Here is a 6000-nt window from a genome sequence, read left to right on the forward strand (position 1 = left end):
GGTCCGCCACGGGGTCAGCAGGGACCGCAGGGATCGTCGCGGGCGTCCGAGGCGCAGCTCCAGCAGGCGTACGCACGCCGGCGTCACCTGTACTACGTCTGGCCGAGCGAGAGCTACTCCGGCACGGTTTGAGCGGCCGGCCCGGGTTCGCCGTCGTCGAGGGAGCGGACGAGTTGAAATGGAAATCCGTGGAGGGACCTCCGTCTGCGCGAGGCTGGACGTTTGATCTCGGATATCGGACCTCGAGATTCTGCGCGCGGCTCGTCCGGGTCTTCCCCAATTGTCGCCGATGCCCTTAACACTAGAACGCCTCGAACTATTGACGAGATTAGCGTACATTTATATTTCTACTATTTAAATATATTTAATATATAGGGATGTGTGAAGGGAGAGAGTGTAAATTAATCAATTTAATCGTTTACACACTGCAATAAGAGTCACGGAACTTTTTTTTTAAATTGCACCGTTATAAATTTGCTAAAAGATTACAAATCCGGTCGTTCGGACTGCTTCGACGGTTCTAGTGTTAACGACGTCTCTGAACGCGCCGAACGCGGGAGAGGAGGAAAACCCGACCGGCAGGCCTTAATTTCGAACGAGAATCTCCCCTTTTTTTTATGTAAAATAATTCGCTTAAAAGGACAGAATGAGCGGGAAGAGAAACGAGTGGGAATTTGGAGATGCCAAAGTTAATATCCGATCTCAAAGATTAGACAGTCAAGCTCGCGGGGTGGAATTCTTCACGAGCTCCTTTTAATTCGCCTACGTTTTGCGGGTCGCAGCTCGCGCGCGGCTTAACGCTTCAACTCACACACACACACAAAAGCGCTTTCGTTTCGGTATAAGTCGCTCTTCCGGTGCATATCATTTCCTCTTCCTCTTCCTTTCCTTTCCTCGAGAGCGCCGCGGCGGTGTTGCGCGACCCCGCGGCCTCCCATTCCCGGGGAGACCCGCGAATCGGAAGCAATTTGTGTATACATGTATATATTACGTACACGTGTGTATGCCCGATGATCGTGACAGAATGCGTCGTATCATTCCAAGTAAAGTTTCGTAGCAACATGCGCGTCTCGACTGGCGGGACACGCGGCGGTCTCGAACGGGGGCGCAGAACGCCTTCTCGTGTATTTATTATTTGAAGCGTTGAAATTTATATAGACCTAAGCCACGAAGAGTTTCTAGGACAGAAAGGGATAGTCTAGCGTATATTCTGATAGGCCATGTACAAATGACTCCGCTCCGACCTTTGCTCATTGCGATGCCATAGATCGACCGGCAGACGCGAACGTTTGCGAGGCGCACGGTTCGTCGGAAGTAAAACACGCTTTGAAACACGTTTCCCTCGTTTCGTCGCCTTGGACAGCCGGAGAACGTTCCCCGACGCGAGTTGCCTTTTCGTTCAAGATTGTGACTTGGGTCTCTATCACTCTCAGTGCTTCATTTCGGTCGATTACTTCGAAGGAGTTCCGCAAGGCGATACTAATTTTTAATTTACATTATATGTATTTATATACGTAGGATTTATATTGCATCGATCACCAAGTACGATGTTAAATTACGTTGTTGTAGACCAGCTGTCCGTTTCCGGCGGCCCGTTTCGTCGATTGCAGCTTCGTTCACGAGCATTCCTCCGCGCGATTCAGGGATTAAGTAAATCTATCGTTATTACATTTTCTCGGACTTCTGCACGACGGAGCTCTTTAATTTACGCGCGGCGACTCGTCGCGGCACCGTTTACTCCCGAATTTTATTCACCCGACGAAAGATTCGATGCAAAGAAAGGGGCTGCAGGTAAACCGCCGGAAATGTTTCATTTCGTTGAGAAAGTTTCCGCGTACAAAAGTCGGTGGCGGTCTCTAAGAGGCTGCAAATTCCATCGTCTATGAAGTACAAAAAGAAATCGACGCAAAGAATATTTTTTCTAAGCTCCCTTTCCCAGATTGACGAGACGACACTTAGCTTTCCCAAATGATTTCCGTCCCCTGCGGCTTCTTTCACCCGAATTCTTTAACGTTCAACGACACCGCGTTCCGCGACACGCAGAACGTGCGCACCAGAAATTCTATCGCGACACCGATAAGAGAGCCGGTTCGATAAGAACCTTTGCGTTTCGACACTTTCGCTCTCGCTCTCGTTGGGCCACCTCGCCCCGCGACGGCGCCGTATCATTGTTCCAGCAAGTGCGAGCTCGTTCAAGGTACGCTGTGATATGTGTGCTATCGCATGACGACGCTTGACAAACGATCCGGGCGATTGAACATCACTTCCAAAGATCACTACGCCGTGCGCCGAAACGGTCACGTGAACCGCTGATTAGTTTCTTACTTACTATAGGCAACAAACTAAGCCGGCCTGCGACACACCGGACCTACTCTATTCATCTAACGATTCTGCGAGGCAAGGGACGGATGAACTTGAACGAGTCGCCAGGGAGATCCGCGCGCACGATCGCGATCTAATCTCTCAATCTCTCTCCGTTATCTATTTCTGTTTGTAACACGCACACACGGGCCAGGTGGACACGAAATCAGATTACGTGCGCGGAAACGAACAGTTATGTAACATATCTTAATGCCAAGCTGTACATAAAGAATCCATTTTTTCCCCCTCATTTCTTGTCCGGCGAGAGATGATCGAGCTGAAAAAGAAGGCTTCTTCGAAGTAAAAGAAAACTCGCGAGAAATGTCTACCGATTCCTTCAAGTTCATCCTCCTTCGCGGAAGAGACCGCGATCTACAAAGTTCCTATTTCGTAAGCTAAACGGCGAGGCTCCGCGATCGACGACGGATTCCCCGGGGGCCGCGGAGTACGTCCTCGGCTTTTCGCGCGGGACGGACGGGCGGGATTAAGCTCGCCGTTCAACGAGGCTGAATGGGTTTTGCGGATTCTGCATGGTGGACGCGTGCGTGAAGGGACGGACTTTGACAATGTGTGTTCAGAGCGGCTGGGAGGGCTCGCGATTTCGCATCTTCCGGGCGCGGGTGTGGTCGGGTTCTCACTTGGGAGTCTGCGGCGCTTCTCAATAGACGGGACTAGAGACCCTGTAATCAGAGACTGGCCGTTGACGAGCTCTTATGGCCAGTCTCTGATTACAGGGTCTCTAGACGGGACGGTCTGTTTAATTGATTTCGGACGCGATCAGCGGAACCCTTTCGACGACAGCCGGGGTTTCCCCCGGACCCGCAACGAACGTTCTCGCCATCGTGAAAATTAAAGCAGGGAACCGGGGAAACCGACCTATCGAGGCGAGAGTAACGCGAACACTGTAAATCGCGATACACTGTAAATCACGTTAATGAGCCGCGCTGCTCCGTCATCAGTCGCAGATGACACGATTTAATAACGACTTCGCCTACCAAAGTGCCGCTAACAGGAGACACGTGGTTCACTGCCAAAGCCTGATCTGCAATGTGCTCTTTGAGTCTACACGGAGAGAAGTTTTTTTTTTACAATTTACCCTGAAAATCATAGTCGGGGGACAACGTGGCATTTTGAAGAACTTTATAAGGGTTTTTGAAATTGTACTATTTTACTAATAAGATGTATATAAAAATATAATTACTAGTAAAATCCCAGATAGCATGCGTGTCTAAAGGCCTGCGTCCACGATGCTGGAATTTGGACCAAGTTCCGGCACCGTGGACACGGGCTTTTAGACATATCTAAAAAGTGTCTTAAAGATATCTTTATGACATCTTTTAGTCATGCATTACTATCTGGGATGTATGGTAAAATTTCGAAAAACTCTCATACACAATTCTTCGAGATGCCGCGTTGTCCCACGATCACACAATTTTTCAGGATAAATTTTAAGAGAAAATTTTCTCCGCGTAGAAACGTTCTATTTTGCAGCTAATAAATGCGTTTAAAAAAGTAGAAGTTGATAAATCATACATTGTCCGGTGCCTTTCCACGCGAATTTGTGCACGTATCAACACATTTATACATTTTGCACATACACACATGGAAAATGTATATGTGCTCTACCTGTGCCTAAATTCATACGGGAAGGCATCAGTGATTCTTAGTGTACAATCGTACTTTGTCGACAGATTTATCAAGTGCTTTGATTTGCTTCTATAAAATAAAATGTTTCTAGAAAATGTGCCAAGAGCACATTATAGATGAGACTTAATTTTGGCCGGAGGAAACGACGGGGCAAGGGGAGAAGTCTGGCTAGCGACGTTCCCCGAATTACGTGTCTCCCGTCAGGGGCGAGACTGGGCGGCGAGGGTGACGCCTGTTTGATTTTACTTTGAGCTCGGATCAACCGATCGGCGTTGCGTCGTTTCGCGGCTTGGAAACGGGAGGACAGATGTTCCATATTTTACCACACGACACCCCCTTCCGCTTTCACGCCCGCGGGATGACTTTCCCGGTTGTTCCCTGTGCATCTCTCGGGACATGTACAAACGTAAACGACAACATTTACTACTGCATAGCCGGTCGACGCAATTATGGCGTTTATTGTCCGCAATTTCGCGGCGAGAGGGAGGGAGGGAGGGATACGACGAAGGGATATGCGAAAAGAAGAGCGCGGCCGCGCGCTCCATTCGGATGTGTACACATGTACGGTAGCGGCGACTTGGTCCAGCTGATCGTGACATCTCAACGCACCCGACGGGTCACCGAGTCTAAGCATCTCTCTCTGGCAGTTTTTTATGAGACCTTTCCACGCAAAGAGCTTTATGGCATCGCGTCAGATCTGTACTGTAACTTCTCGGCGCATTTCTCTTTGTTTGTTTATAAGCGTGTACATTCTTTGTAATTGTAAATGAAAAAAGACATTTCATTGTTAAACGCTTGGTGCAACTTCTTACCCCCGTCCCTTCTCCCCAGCAATATAATCCCTACCCAGATAGCGCACCCTAGTAGCACAGTGCATTGTACAAACATTGGTTAAACATTGGCCCGACATTTGGTTGGGCCAACGTTAAGCCAATGCACTGCGCTACTAGGGCAAGACGCTCCTATGAACATTTTAAGAATATTCTTCAAGAATATTTGGAATATTCCATAGGTCTTATTTATTTCTTAAGCCTAATCTACAATGTGCTCTCTGCGTCTAGAAACATTCTACTTTGCAGCCAATATATACGTTTAACAACTTTGTGCAAGTTGATGAATTGTATATTATACACTGTATAATCGTACACCGTCGTCGATTTTTTTAAGCGTTTCGATTTGTTTATATAAAATAGAATGTTTCTAGACGCAGAGAAAGCACGTTGTAGATTAGGCTTTATACACTTATCTTATGTCCGTAAAATATTCGACTGGCATTACTATAAATCTTTTTCGAATGTGAATAGAATAATCTGTCGAATATAGCGTGTCGGTTATATATGGTATCACAGGTTTCACTGCCTTTTGCATAAGATACATGTGATACGCAATAAACAATGTGCAATACATAAACTTGAAGATTATTCAAAAATTATTCTGAACGAATATTCCAAAGACATTCGCGACGAATATTCTAAAAACGTTCTTCTTTGTTACGGATATATGATTTCTAATTGTAATAATCTACATATATTTATGGAATATTCTGAAATTAAAAATATTTGCACTTTAGAAGAATATTCATAGAACTATGTGTGCTATCTGGGTAGCAGCACAGTGCATTGGCTAAATATTGGCTAAACATTGGCCCTATGTCGGTTATATTAAAAATGCATTGGCCGATATTGTCCAACGTAAAGCTAATATTGGCCATTGGAATAAATGTAAATATTGCACAATAATAATTATATAATATTAGATTTACATTGGAAGTGCATTGGCCGATATTTAAAATGTAATAAGAATATTGGTCTAATATTGATACAATAATAGACCAATATTGCTGAATAGACATATTAGCTCAATAAGAGAAGACGTCCATCTTACAAGACCAATATTGGAAATACTAGATTTACATTATTTTCCAATATTGCGCCAATATATTTATGCTACCAGGGATGCGTCCCACTCCCGCGCGATTATCTTGCGAATTAA

The sequence above is a fragment of the Vollenhovia emeryi genome, unplaced genomic scaffold (genome assembly GCF_000949405.1).
Source record: "Vollenhovia emeryi isolate VEMERY1.0 unplaced genomic scaffold, V.emery_V1.0 DF939164.1, whole genome shotgun sequence".
NCBI classification, from domain to species: Eukaryota; Metazoa; Arthropoda; class Insecta; order Hymenoptera; family Formicidae; genus Vollenhovia; species Vollenhovia emeryi.